The sequence below is a fragment of the Jaculus jaculus genome, chromosome 9, assembly GCF_020740685.1.
Source record: "Jaculus jaculus isolate mJacJac1 chromosome 9, mJacJac1.mat.Y.cur, whole genome shotgun sequence".
NCBI lineage: Eukaryota > Metazoa > Chordata > Mammalia > Rodentia > Dipodidae > Jaculus > Jaculus jaculus.
Window position 1 is genome coordinate 84155991 of NC_059110.1, and position 13766 is coordinate 84169756.

General features: G+C 51.7%; 1 protein-coding gene across 5 annotated transcripts in view; it reads right to left on the reverse strand.

Moving 5' to 3' along the window:
• Positions 1-13766, reverse strand: part of Abr (ABR activator of RhoGEF and GTPase) — a 242673-nt gene that overhangs the window by 13978 nt on the left and 214929 nt on the right. The window lies entirely within an intron of this gene.

Consider the following 13766-nt stretch of genomic DNA (forward strand, 5'->3'; position numbering starts at 1 on the left):
GGGAGAGAGAGAGAATGGGCGTGCCAGGGCTTCCAGCCTCTGCAAACGAACTCCAGACGCGCACCCCCTTGTGCATCTGGCTAACGTGGGACCTAGGGAACTGAGCCTCGAACCGGGGTCCTTAGGCTTCACAGGCAAGCGCTTAACCGCTAAGCCATCTCTCCAGCCCCTCTAATACATTTTTACAGTATTTTATTTATATATATTTATTTGATAGAAAGAAAAAGGGAGGGAGGGAGGGAGGGAGAGAATAGGCATGCCAAGGCCTCCAGCCACTGCAAATGAACTCCAGACGCATGTGCCACCTTGTACATCTGGCTAACGTGGGTCCTGGGGAATCAAACCTGGGTCATTTGGCTTTGTAGGCAAATGCCTTAACCGCTAAGCCATCCCTGCAGCCCTCTCTAATACATTTTATGAAACTTAATAAATATTAGGTAGCCAAGTAACACTTTGGAAGAACTGAATGAAACAGGTAGAATTTTTTTTTTTTTTTGCTTGAGGTCACATGTCTCTATGTTATTTAGTTATTTATTTATTCTTTTTTTGGTTTTTTGAGGTAGGGTCTCACTCTAGCCCAGGCTGACCTGGAATTCACTATGTAGTCTCAGGGTGGCCTCAAACTCATGGCAATCCTCCTACCTCTGCCTCCTGAAATCTGGGATGAAAGGCATGCACCACCACGCCCAGCTTCTATGTTATTTTTGTTAGAATCAAGTAAGTGCTCCAATTCTGTTCATGTATTTTAGTTTTACCTCAGAAGATATAAACAATGAAACAGTTATTCACATAAACACTAGAGGTTGAACTATTAAAATGCTGTTAATTTCTTCCCATATTACTTGCCTTGTTACCTATACTTATAAAATACTACTACTGGGCTGGAGAAATGGCTTAGCGGTTAAGCACTTGCCTGTGAAGCCTAAGGGCCGCGGTTCGAGGCTCTAGATTCCCCAGAGCCCATGTTAGCCAGATGCACAGGGGGGCGCACGCGTCTGGAGTTCGTTTGCAGTGGCTGGAGGCCCTGGTGCGCCCATTCTCTCTCTCTCTCTCTCCCCCCGCTTCTTTCTCTGTCTGTCGCTCTCAAATAAATAAACAAACAAAAAAAAACTTAAAAAAAAAAAACTTCTACTAGCTGGGCATGGTGGCGCACACCTTTAAATCCCAGCACTTGGGAGGCAGAGGTAGGAGGATTGCCGTGAGTTCGAGGCCACCCTGAGACTACATAGTGAATTCCAGGTCAGCCTGGGCCAGAGTGAGACCCTACCTCGAAAAACCAAAAAAATAAAAAAATACTACTACTACTATTATTATTATTTTGGTATTTGGTATTTGGTAGGGTCTTACTTTAGCCCAGGCTGACCTGGAACTCACAGTGATCCTGATTCCTGGGTGCTGGGATTAAAGGCGTGTGCCATCAAGCCTTGCTGTTTTGTTTTTTTCAAAATGTGCTCTAATGTAGCTCAGGCTGGCCCAGAACTCTGATCCTCCTCCTTTTACCTTCCCAGAGCAGGGACTGCAGGTGTGTGCCACCATGCCCCACTCAAACATTCCCAGTGAAAATTCAGCTGATAATCATATCCTCATCAGGTTGGAGGACAGCAAAGACCTAGATAGCCTCTAACTGTTGAGAGCTTTGTAAGCAAGCTGGGTGTAGTGATACACTCCTTTAATCCCAACACTGGGGAGGCAGAAATAGGAATTCTACTGTGAGTTCAAGCCCAGCCTGGGATCAGAGAATGAGTTCCACATCAGCCTAGGCTAGACTGAGATCCTACCTTGAAAAACCAAATAAAATCTGAAGGAAAAAAAAAAAAAAAGCCTTGTAAGCAGCCACAAGAGCCTTGTATTTTCTCAGCATTTAAGACAGTATTTCAAAGGCTACTCTTGTATCAGCTGGGAGGTCTGGAGACCTGAGCTGAGTGCAGCATTGAGCCCAAGCCTCAGACCTTTCACAGGCACAAGGACAGCAATGGTGAGATGCCTGCTCTCAGGAGCTGGTCAGGACATTAAAAACGATTCCCTTTAACTCTGCCTGCCTCGCCCTTGGTAGATAGATCTCAGCACCCCCAGTGGTGCACGTACCTCTTAAAAGGCCACTGTCCCCTTCTGCCACTGAGGGAAAGCTGGATCTGGGTCAGCCCAGGTCCCTCCTGCATCTGTCACTTCTGATGGGAGGTGTCTGGAGCTGTACCTGTGTCTAGGCCACAGGGCCTCAGGTCCTGTTTTTAGCCGTCAGTCAGTCCTCTGTGCAGAGGAGTGGTAGGACTGAGAACAGGAGAGAACCAAGCACGCTTGGCCCTGCCCCGAGGACTGCCTCCAGCAAAGGCTGCTGCCAGCCGGGCTGCTGTTCAGGCTCTCAGCTCCAGAAGGCTTGAAGTTGAGGATTCCACTGAGGCCCGACAGAAGCCCCAACTTTGGCTTCACTGTTCTGAACCTCCCACCTGGTGCCCAACTTCTTTTGTCCCAAACTTTCCTTGGATCTGCAGCACAGGCTGCCTTACCGTCCCTCCATCCCATCCATTCTGCCGGGTCTTAAGACACAGGGCTCTGGTCTCTCCTCAGTTCTGTCTGTGGCTACACAGAGTAGAGGAATCTCGACTCATTTTCTTTGGCTGACTAAGGCAGACGTGTCCTAAGGGAGACACATTATCTAATAACCAGTCCTTACTTTGTTGTTTTACTATCTTCTGAGGGGATACCCTACAACTCTTGTTCATCCTTTGAGTGCTGGGATTTGGGATGCATACACCTGGCTTGTGACCAGCCCGTTTGAAGACAGGCTTCTCTAGGCACCAGCAGAAGCCTCAGGCAATCCCATGCCCCTGGCATCTGGCCAAAATAATCTTAAGGCCCTCTGTCCCAGCGTGCCCTGACCAGACTGACACCTCCACTGGACTGAACGAATGGTTCCTGAGTCCTAGAGCGGACACAACTGAAGTGCAGAAAGGGCAGCAATTGGAAGGCAGGCTGGTCTGGGTCTCCCATCCATCCAGGTGAATTTGAGTGGATCTCTGAGCCTCCGTTTCCTCGAGAGGCTACCCACCCCAACCTCAAGAGGGCTATCTGATGGAGTTTGAGCATTCTGTGTATGTTTGACTCTGGCCAGTCCTGTGCACACTCCTCAGTTTATCATCATAACCACCAGTGTGGTTTACACCTTCGCAGCTATCTACAGGAGAGGACACCAGGACTTCAAGAGTACAAGCAACCTGCCCAGTGCCCAGCAGCCCGGGGATGTGAGCTGGGTGCAAAATGAAGTCTTGCTGATACACTCTCTGTTTAAGCTGCAGAAGTCAGGTGTGGTGGCGCAGGCCTTTAATCCCAGCACTTGGGTGGCAGAGATAGGAGGATCCCTGTGAGTTCGAAGGCCACCCTGAGACTACATAGAGAATTCCAGGTCAGCCTGAGCTAGAGTGAGACCCTACCTCGAAAAGCCAAAAAAAAAAAAAAAAAAAGCTGCAGGATAACATGCTACATGTCTAGGCTGCACCTGCACTGGTGGCTGTTGTCATGATTTACTCAGAAAGGATACCAGGCCTCCTGGCATAGAGTCTAGTGTCTGGCTGCCTCTAGCACAAACTCCTGTTTACTCCCTCCTCACTATGTGGGTCTATTTTCCTGGGAGCATTTGAAACAGAAAAGGCAACTCCCTGATGCTAAGGCCTGGTCTGGCCCTCTATTCCTGAAAGCCTTGCGGGAGAACCACGGGACAGTCCTTGCTCCTCTCTGCACTCCAGTTCCATGAAGAGTGTACAGCCTGCCGGGTGCCACTTGCCGTGAGCCCACACGACCCAAGCCTTCCTCAGGCCAGGCCTGGGTGAGGTGCCCCTTCTTGTTTTGTTATGAGGTCCCACCACTGCCATGTCCCTGCCACAGGTGTTGTCCTGGCACCTGCTGTGGAAGGCCTGCCCAGCCCCTCAGTGCCCTGACAATGCTCCGTCTCCCAGGAGGCTAGCAGCATCCAGAAACCAGTCTATTTCAGGATGTCATTTAAATACAGAGACGGGAGGGAGGGGAGCTGAGAGAGGCATGGCACATTTTCCAGAGAAATGCTGCTGCTTGGATTGCTGTGACTATTTATAACCCCTGGGAAATGTGGACTCTGCTATTTCCTGATTAGATTAGTGCTTGGGGTTCAGGAGCCAGCCCCTGGGATGTCAGTGTGTGTGTGTGTGGGGGGGGGGGTGGTGGAATGTAATGCTTAGTCCCTGCAGACAGGTGTCACCCATGGGTTCAAGCAGCAGGCCCCTGAGGGATGTCAAATTACCTGATGGAGGGAAGCAGATGGGGCTTGTGAAGGTCTGGGTGGGAGAGACTCCCAGGTAGCATACCTACAATGGGCAAGACCCAGGAAGAACACAGAAAACAGGCCACAAAACACGCTGGAGAAAGTTTTGAAACAATGGCCATACACAGCAGCTCGGTTTGGTCTTTGCATTTAGCATTCCAGTCTTTCTCTGAGAAACAGTGGCCTTCGGGCTGACTGGGAGAGCGCCCGGTCCTGGCATGACATGGAGAACTTGTGCTAGAACCCTTCAGGTGGAGGGAGGTGGCTGTCCCGTCTAGAAGACCAACGTGGCTTCATATTTAGGACAGAAACACTTACGTGGCCTTACAGGGGAGCCAGAGGACACCAGAAGGGCCTCCAGTGCTGAGTTTCAAGAATGTCCTCAGGCCAGGCCGGGCCGGGCGTGGTGGTGCATGCCTTTAATCCCAGCACCAGGGAGGCAGAGGTAGGAGGATCATGGTGAGTTCAAGGCCACCCTGAGACTACATAGTGAAATCCAGGTCAGCCTGGGCTAGAGTGAAACCCTACCTTGAAAAACCAAAAAAAAAAAAAAAAGAATGTCCTCAGGGACTGAAGCCTATTTCCCCAGACCCAGCCTCAGTACTTCAGCCATCTCCCTGTGCTCCCTAGCAGGTGACAATGCCAATCTCAGGCTTGAGTTGGTCTGACTGCTGGGCCACCTACCCTCAAACACACAACCAACCCAAACGTCTTCGGAAGATGACTGTTGCCACCTTACCTTCCAACAAGCCCTTATGTGGATCCCTGAATGCTAGTAAGTCTACAACGGCCTTGGCTATGGGCAGCCGAGGACAAAGCGAAGAGCAGAGGCAGCCGCCTCTCCTCCCGACAAGACGCACCCAGGGGCTCACTGGATGACGCACTCCAGGCCCCCACCTCCTTCCCCAGTCCCTTTCTTGACCTCTAAAGGCTGGACCCCTTTCCTCAGAACACCCATCTGTTATTGTCACAGCCCAGGGGACCAGGAGCCTTCTGAATATCCCCTCATCTCCTGTCCCCTGGGCTGCTCCTGCCCTTCCGACTCCGCCCTGCCCTTGGCCTGCTGAGCCAGAGCCCTGACCTTCCAGTCCTGTTCTAGAAAGGGGCAGACCGCCCTCGAAGCAGAGCTGGCTTTGGAGGTCCATAGAATAAGTTTTGTTTTGTTGTTTTTAACAAGGGGAGTAAACCCACTATACTGATGTTGTCGCCCTAAGAGGCAGGGCAAGAGCAGGGCAAGATGACTCTAGGCAGGTGTGGTGGTTCACACCTTGAATCCCAGCGCTTGGGAGACTGAAATAGGAGGACTGCTGTGAGTTTGAGAACAGCCTAGGCTACAGAGTGAGCTCCAGGACAGCCTGGGCTAGACTGAGACCCTACCTCCTTAATCAATCAATCAAACAACAAACAAGGGATGAGGACGCAAGGCACTAAACTGATGAGGCATTTAATGAAAGGCAGTTGTGTTGGGACCTGCTCCTGGGCACCCGGACACAGGCTGACCAGGCCATGGAACCTGGGCTGTGAGCAGGTGCTGTGTCTGATGTGGGTGCTTCCTGTGGCCTCCACACCAGGGACCAATGGTGGTTGTCCTGGGAATGCTTTCCCCGGCCCTCCTCCAAGTGTGGTCACACGCTTAGGGCTGAATCTCCCTGGACACCAAGTCAGCCTGTCAGTGGGGCATACCACAGCGTAAGACACTCGGCAGGGCTGGCAGCGAGGAATGAGGAGCTGCCAAGAGCCTGCCTCGCCTCCCTGGAGCAGGGCACTGAGGACTCATTCTGTAAACGTGGCTACTCTGAGCTCAGGCAGAGGGTGGAGGGTGTATGTGTGTGTTAGGGGTGGGTGGGTGTTTCCATCCAGGCTTCCAGCTCAGCAACTGGGTCAGAAAAGACCAGGGTCAGGTTCAGGAAATTGTCACCTCATCTTCCCAGTGGCCTGGCAGCCCTACGGTAAGACTCAGCCAGCTCCTCCTGCCTCTCAGGAGAGTCAGGCACAGTGAGCCAGCAAAGTTACCCCAAGGGTGCTCTGTGGCCAGTTTGTCCACCTACTCCCAAGCCAGCCACAAATGGGCTCGGCTGACTCTGATTCCAAACTACTGGGATGAGGCCACTTTGCTTCTGCTAGCCTCCCCTTCCCTCCCCAGATCTTTGAAGTTCCCCAGGCCCACATATGGAAGGGGTTTAGCAGTTCTGAATAAGACCTTTATTGAAGCCAGGTGAGCCTCTTAGAACCCGCGGCAACCTGCCTTCTCCAGTGCTCTGCTCCAGGGTCTCTTCTTTGTGAGAGGGGAGCTGACAAAACACAAACTTCAGGCAGGCGTGGTGGTGCACGCCTTTAATCCCAACACTTGGAAGGCAGAGGCAGGAGGATCAGTTCGAGGCCACCCTGAGACTACATAGTGAATTCCAGGTCAGCCTGGGCTAGAGTGAAACCCTACTTTGAAAAAACAAAGACAAAATAAAAAAAACCCTCAAAACTCAAACTTGGGCTACTTTTGGAGGCCCCAAGCATGACCACTGCTTGCTCTGGGCTCTGCCTCCTTAAAGCTCCTCAAAACTGGCCTATTCTCTGCCCCAGGCAGCCTAGAAGCATTATTCCAGAGCCAGGCTCCAAGTGAAAAGCAAAGAAGTTGGCCCAATCCCTGCCTAGGGCCATGCTGGGGCCAGCAAGGGGAGGGACAGTGGGTTACTCTGGAGGAAAGGAAGTGGTCAGGGCCAAAGCAGCGTGAAGGCAGCCCTCCCCAGCACATCCATGGGAAGCAGCTGCCTCAGGCCTGAGACGTGAAGCTTCCTGAGGCCCTTCCCTACGAGCTGGCTGCAAGACCAGCATGGGCTCAGAGGCCTTGACTTCAGTGATCTGGTAACAAGTATAAAGCACCTCTCTGAAACTTACTTCATCTCCCTACTCTGGCCAGGCACAATTTCTGGGCACAGAGCCTGCTGCTGGTGAATACTGGGACACTAGAAATACCACTGCTTGTGGAGGTCTGAGTGGACTTTTTCCCAAGTCTCACATCTGCTCTGAGTCTCATGTTTACCTCAGAGCATCAACAATAAACCTGGGGCTTGCCTTTACTTTAAAAAAAAAAATATTTATTTTAGAGAGAGAGGGAGAGAACTGGCATGCCAGGCCTCAGCCACTGCAACTGAACTCCAGACTCTTGTACCACTAGTGGGCATGTGCAACCTTGCCCTTGCCACAATTTTGTGTGTCTGACTTACATGGGATCTGGAGAGTTGAGCATGGGTTCTTAAGCTTCACAGGCAAGTGCCTTAACCACAAAGCTGTCTCTCCAGCCCTGGAGCATGCCTTTAATCCTAGCACTTGGGAGGCTGAGGTAGAGATTGCTTGCTGTGAGTTCAAGGCCAGCCCGAGACAACATAGTTGTGAATTCCAGGTCAGCCTGGACTAAAGCAAAACCCCATCTCGAATAACCAACCAGAAGTAACCCTGTGGCCACCGATGCACATGCTGGACTGGGAGCCACAAACCACTCTACAAGGCTGATGGGTGGGAACCTTGTGTCTTCAGGAGCTCCCATCTAGGGCACGTGGACCTAATGCCAACTGGCCCCATGCCACCCTGACAAGCAGGCACCTGAGAGCCACAGAGCGAGAGATGAGAGTGGGTACTTCTTCCCTGATTTGAGAGCCAGTTCCTTTGTTAAGCTCCCATGTGACCTCAGCTGGGCTCTTCTCTGAGCCCCAGTTTCCTCATATATAAAACAGTATGGCCAATAATAGCCCTTAGCTCACAAAGCATCAAAGGTTAAGACTGTGAAGCCTAGGACTGAGGCTATCCTCAACACATATCACTAAGCTATGCAGAAATGCTCCAGTGTCTTCCCTTCTGGTGGCCTGCATGGCCCTGTGCAATCTGGATGCTGTCCCCTCATCCAACTTTATCCCCTGCACTCTCAATGGCCCCTGCCTGCCTCTCCACTATGGGTTCCTATGCCTGGACTATACTGTCCCCAGGTCTTTTGTAGCTGAATCCTCATTACTTAAATGTCCCATACTAGGCCTCTCTCCCCTTCTCTCTAATCCACTACCCTATTTTATTTTCTTCATAACACTCACCTGGCCTGTAATGACCCTACTTACTGAATGAGTCCTTCTGTAGACAGTTTTATGAGTCCTGGGTCTCACTGTGGGAGCCCCTCTGAACCCCTTCCACCCAGCATGCAGATGGCACTTTATCAACACACATGGACTAAGGGCATGCCCTGGGATGGGTGGGGTGGAGACAGAAATGCTGGCCCACCAAGGTCTCCTCAGGACAGGGTTCCAGACACCCCATATGCCTGCCATCCATCTTGCCTTTTTTTCTCCTGTGTTCAGAGTAGCCCTGTGACCTCTCCCACCCAGACTCTCTAGTGTGTGAAGAGTTTAAAGCTTAGGAATAGGAAACTTGAGTTATAGCCAACACCATCATATGAGCTGGATTCTAAGAGATCATCTCGTTCAGCTCCCTCACTGCACTGATGCCAGAGTAGTGAAGAGATTTGGCCGAGGTCTCATAGCAAGTTAAACAGCAGATCCAGGTCTGGAAAGATGAAGCCTCTTGATTCCTACCAGTCTGGGGCTCTTCCTCCTCTGGGAGCCCGAGGAGGACTGTGGGGGCTACAAGGAGGAAGTCTCCCAGAGTATGGGTGAGACATTCAGGCACCTAGTGGGAAGGGGCGCTGTGGATGTCACTGCATTAGCTGTGCTTATCTGGGGCAACAGCCCTAGCTGGGGTTACTGTCCAGGATCGATATCCTCCCAGGGTCTAGCTCAGGAGCATGTTTCGTGGTGTGGGCAGGGCTGCCTCCTCTTCTAGGCCCCTGCAAAATCCCACAAGCAGCTCTCATGACCCCTTCTCAGCCCTTCAAGGGGGTCCAAGGACCATGAGGTCTGGTCTAAGATTCCTTGGGACCCAGGACTGACACTCGCTTTCTCCTGGGCATGGAGTAAGCAGGTCCCAGGAGCAAGGGGCTGTGTGTCCCTCTGAAGAACTGTTAGCACATATGCATGCTTTTCTGCTCCCAAAACGTGGCCACTCAGCACGAGCCTGAGTCTGTCTACATGAATGTCCTTTCACAAACAACTGGCAGCTCCCTGCCTCCCCAAGCAGCACCTGCACGGTCCTCTGGGATCCTTCCAAGACACCTGTCCTCCCAGACCTCAGGCCTCAGTGTCTCTGGATGCTGTTACTACCCCGGGCACCAGCAGCTTTGGCCTTTCAGGAACCACTTGGTTGGCAGGCTCAGCTCTTCCTGATCCAAAACCTGGGTCCCCAAGTGCATCAGGCTAAGCTCTGTGAGGGATGCAGAGGTGCTAGGATAGCCAGTACCCCTCCCCCCAGTTGTCAAGATGTAGCGCTTTGACAAGATCATTTAGGGCGAGGTCTTCTACCGCAGAGGGCACGAGCTCCTCCGGGACAGCACACGTCTGGTGCATCACGCAGCTCTGTGTCTGGGTGGACGAGGGAATATCAGTGGATTCTCAGAGTGGAGGACTCTTGCTCTAGGGAGCCTGCTTAGTGGAGAGGTGGCAGTACAAGGGTTGAGAGCACCCATGTGGCCCCAGCAGTCAGAGATCCTCACAGGGGAAGGGGCAAGTGATGTGGGAAGCACCGTGGCCACAGGAACACAGACATCATATTAAGCCAATCTCCTGCTTACCAGCCTGGCCACAGTCCTGCCCCACAGAGGCCCAGGAGGAAGTGGGCTAGTGGCAGGGTTCTCCAGTCTTTGGGGAGGTGCTTTTGTCCTCTGCATTGGCTGAGGGTTGACAGTGGGCCTACAAATGGCAAACAACACGAGTTTCTTCTGGAAATAAAGAGGAAGAGAGGAAGACAGTAGGGCACAGCACCAGGTGGCCATAGACAAGATAGATTAAAAAATTTTTTTTGGTTTTTTGAGGTAAGGTCTCACTCTAGCCCAGGCTGACCTGGAATTCACTCTGTAGTCTCAGGGTGGCCTTGAACTCACAGCGATCTTCCTACCTCTGTTTCCCAAGTGCTGGGATCAAAGGTGTGCGCCACCACACTCGGCAACAAGATAGGTTTCTATTGCAAAAGGTTTTAAGCTCTTTCTCCCTTTCTTCTTACCCCTCCCTCCCCCCCCTCTCCCTTTTTTTTTCTGGTTTATCGAGGTAGAATCTCACTGTAACCCAGGTTGACCTGACCTGGAATTCACTCTGTAGTCTCAGGGTGGCCTTGAACTCACAGCGATCTTCCTACCTCTGCTTCCCAAGTGCTGGGATCAATGGTGTGCGCCACCACACTCGGCAACAAGATAGGTTTCTATTGCAAAAGGTTTTAAGCTCTTTCTCCCTTTCTTCTTACCCCTCCCTCCCTCCCTCTCTCTCTTTTATTTCTGGTTTATCGAGGTAGAATCTCACTGTAACCCAGGTTGACCTGACCTGGAATTCACTACGCAGTCTCAGGGTGGCCTCAAACTCAGTGCGATCTGCCTACCTCTGCCTCCCAAGTGCTGGTATTAAAGGTGTGTGCCACCATGCCCGGTTTAAAGTCTTTCTTGATGGACAGAGCTATAGGATGAGTGAATGGGCCCAAGACACATATTTATCTTTCACCCAGCACTCCTGAACCCTCAATGGCAAGAGCAGCCAAGGAATAGTGCCAGTGAAGTTTTGAGAATGTGCCCATCTATTATGTGCAAACCTGTGCTATGAGAACTGTCAAGTTGAATGACACTCTGGGAGGGACCAGGAGCTAGCTGTCTCATGGTGGTTATCAAGCCAACACGAAGAAACTCTCTGGGGGCGTGGTGGTGCACACCTTTAACCCCAGCACCTGGGAGGCAGAGGTAGGAGGCTCACCGTGATTTCAAGGCCACCCTGAGACTACATAGTGAATTCCAGGTCAGCCTGGGCCAGAGTGAGACCCTACCTCCAAAAAACAAAACAAAACAAAACAACAACAAAACTATGCCCATCTTAATCCTTAAGGTCTTCCATACAAGTGACCCCAAGGGTACCCCCACATCTTATCCTTTTTCAGGTTCCACCTCTGGCCCTGTATGTATGCAGGGCAGGGGTAATGGCTATCACAGAAGAGATGAGCTTAGTAGTATCAACTCCAGGACTTCTAAGGCCCACATGGCCACCTTTGGTAGCAGGCACAAAGGGCAGAAGCTGTCCTTAATCCTCTAGTCCCCGGATACTTAGTTCCATCTGAGTCCCCACTTTTGACAACTATCTGACTTGGTGTGCATCAGAGGCATCTTTGACTTGGGTACAGAGAGACTGTAAGGGCCTTGATTACCTCACCAGACAAATGTTTCTGGCCTGGCCTCACTATGGGTCTCCGAGCCTCTTGATGGTTCCCACAAGGAACCAGTTAGAACCTTCAGATGCTCAGAATTGGGAATGGAATTCTTCCTTCAGCCCCTTTCCCTCTTAAGTTTCACCTATTAAGACACAAGCAGAGAGTGGGGCGTGGTGGCGCACGCCTTTACTTCCAGTACTAGGGAGGCAGAAGTAGGAGGACTGCTGTGAGTTCAAGGCCACCCTGAGACTACACAGTGAATTTCAGGTCAGCCTGGGTTATAGCAGGACCCTACCTCAACAAACCAGAAGATAAATAAGTAAAAAAGACACAAGCAGAATGGGAAGAAGGTTGAAGCCCTGAGGCTAGCTACTTGAGTGTGGTTTGAGGAAGAAGAAAGTAAAAAGGAAAGAAATGCAAGTCAAATACCAAGAGTCCTGCTGGCAGAACCCACAGACCAAATGCCACGTGTCTCTTCTGCTAAATGCTTGCACAACAAACCAAATGCCAAGTCAGGGGCCAGAATGAGGCGTCAGCCCCAGAACGCTCCTTGCAGACAAGAACAACCCTACTTCATCTCCACTGGGCCCTTAGGGGAGCTCTGGAGTCTCCTCCTCCCTTCCCTCAGCAACCGAGGGTTCCTGGGACCAGGGACTTTGTGCTATTTCAAAGGCTTTGTTTTATAACTTGACCTTTCCCCTGGAGAGACTCTTGAGCTCCAGCTTAGGGCTCTGGAGTAAGTTCCTCCCTCTTCCAGATGTTGGTTAGATGGGATCAGGAAGGCCAGATGTGTCTCAGTACTTACAGCATCAAATCCTTCGGGTACAGTGAATGTGTTAAATGGGGCAGCCCCTCCTAGAAGGCTGGGCAAAACCTGCCTCCCTTGCCCCATACCATCTCAACTCTGCCTATCCCAGCCCGTCTGGTCCGGCAGCAGGCCTGCCGCTTTGAAAGAAATGAGTTAAACACAGCTGCAGAAGGAAGGGAAGGGTACAGCAGGTATCACTCCTGCCTGGGCAGCAAGGCAGGCTCAGGAGGGTGAATGTCCCCGTCCATGACACTGACACATTTTTGTCACTGCATCAACTGCAACAAAGCACAACCCAGCACCAGAGCCACCCCACAGTCACACTGATGCCAACTAGCTCAGCAGCCTAGAGCCTGGCTGGTCAGCCATTCTCACCTACAGATCATCATGAGATATGGAGCCATCAGATGCCACCTGAGGTAAAGGCAGCCAGAGGGCTCCTGAAGTAGCTTCTCACGAAAAGAGAACTGGAAGTGTGTGTGGGGTTTGGGGTTTAGAATTTTAACTCTACCAGCCAGGTAAACGGACAGGGTTCTTCCTGGCTAGCCCCAGGTCAGCAACCTGCTGGGGAAGTTTCTTGCCAACCTCGGGGGTTTGGAAACAGACAAGCTCTGGGTTGGTGACTGCTGGCCTCAGCAAGGCTTAGGAGAGGGGGACACAGTGGGGATGGCTCCAAGCTGCCGGGAACAGACAGCTGCCTCAGCACAGAGGGGCTCTGGTAGCTGCTGGGGCCAGCAGGGCTCTGTTAGCTTGGTCCCTAGAGAGACCGAAGGTGACACAGGGGCCAAAGCAGGGAGGCTCAAATTGCTGCCCTGCCCAGCACTTTCTAGGACTGATGTCACCTCTAAAGGGTCAAGTATGCCTCACTGGCAAGAGATAAAACTAAACAGGGAGCCAACGGGCCCAAGATCATTTCTTTTGGCAGGTGCTATCTGTAATGGAGCTTGTAACAAGGGTCTTCCTCTAAGCCATGAGATGGCTTGTGAGCACCCATCACAGACTCCTTGTCACTGACTGACTTAAAGGGTGAGCAAGGCCAGCCAGGACTGGCACCCTGCAACAACTTATTTAGCAGTTGATCTGGTCTGTAGAATTATCAAACGTTTACTGTGTGCTAGGCACTGAGTCTGGCTTTTCCTTGGCTGTCAATGCCAGGGCCACAAGCCAGTCCCAAGGCAGCTTGCCCAGTTGCAGGACAGTCAGCTTCTATCTCAGACTTTAATCCCATCTCAGGTCTGGGGCTGTAGGCAAGACCCTGAAGGCGGTCTGCCCTGGCACAGCTTGGTCTGTGCTGCCTGCTAGGTCAGGAAGCCCCTGGCACAACTGAGTTACCTTGTGCCCAGCTGGCATCAGGCCAGCAGTTATCTGGGTGGTCCCTGAAGAAATAGCCTA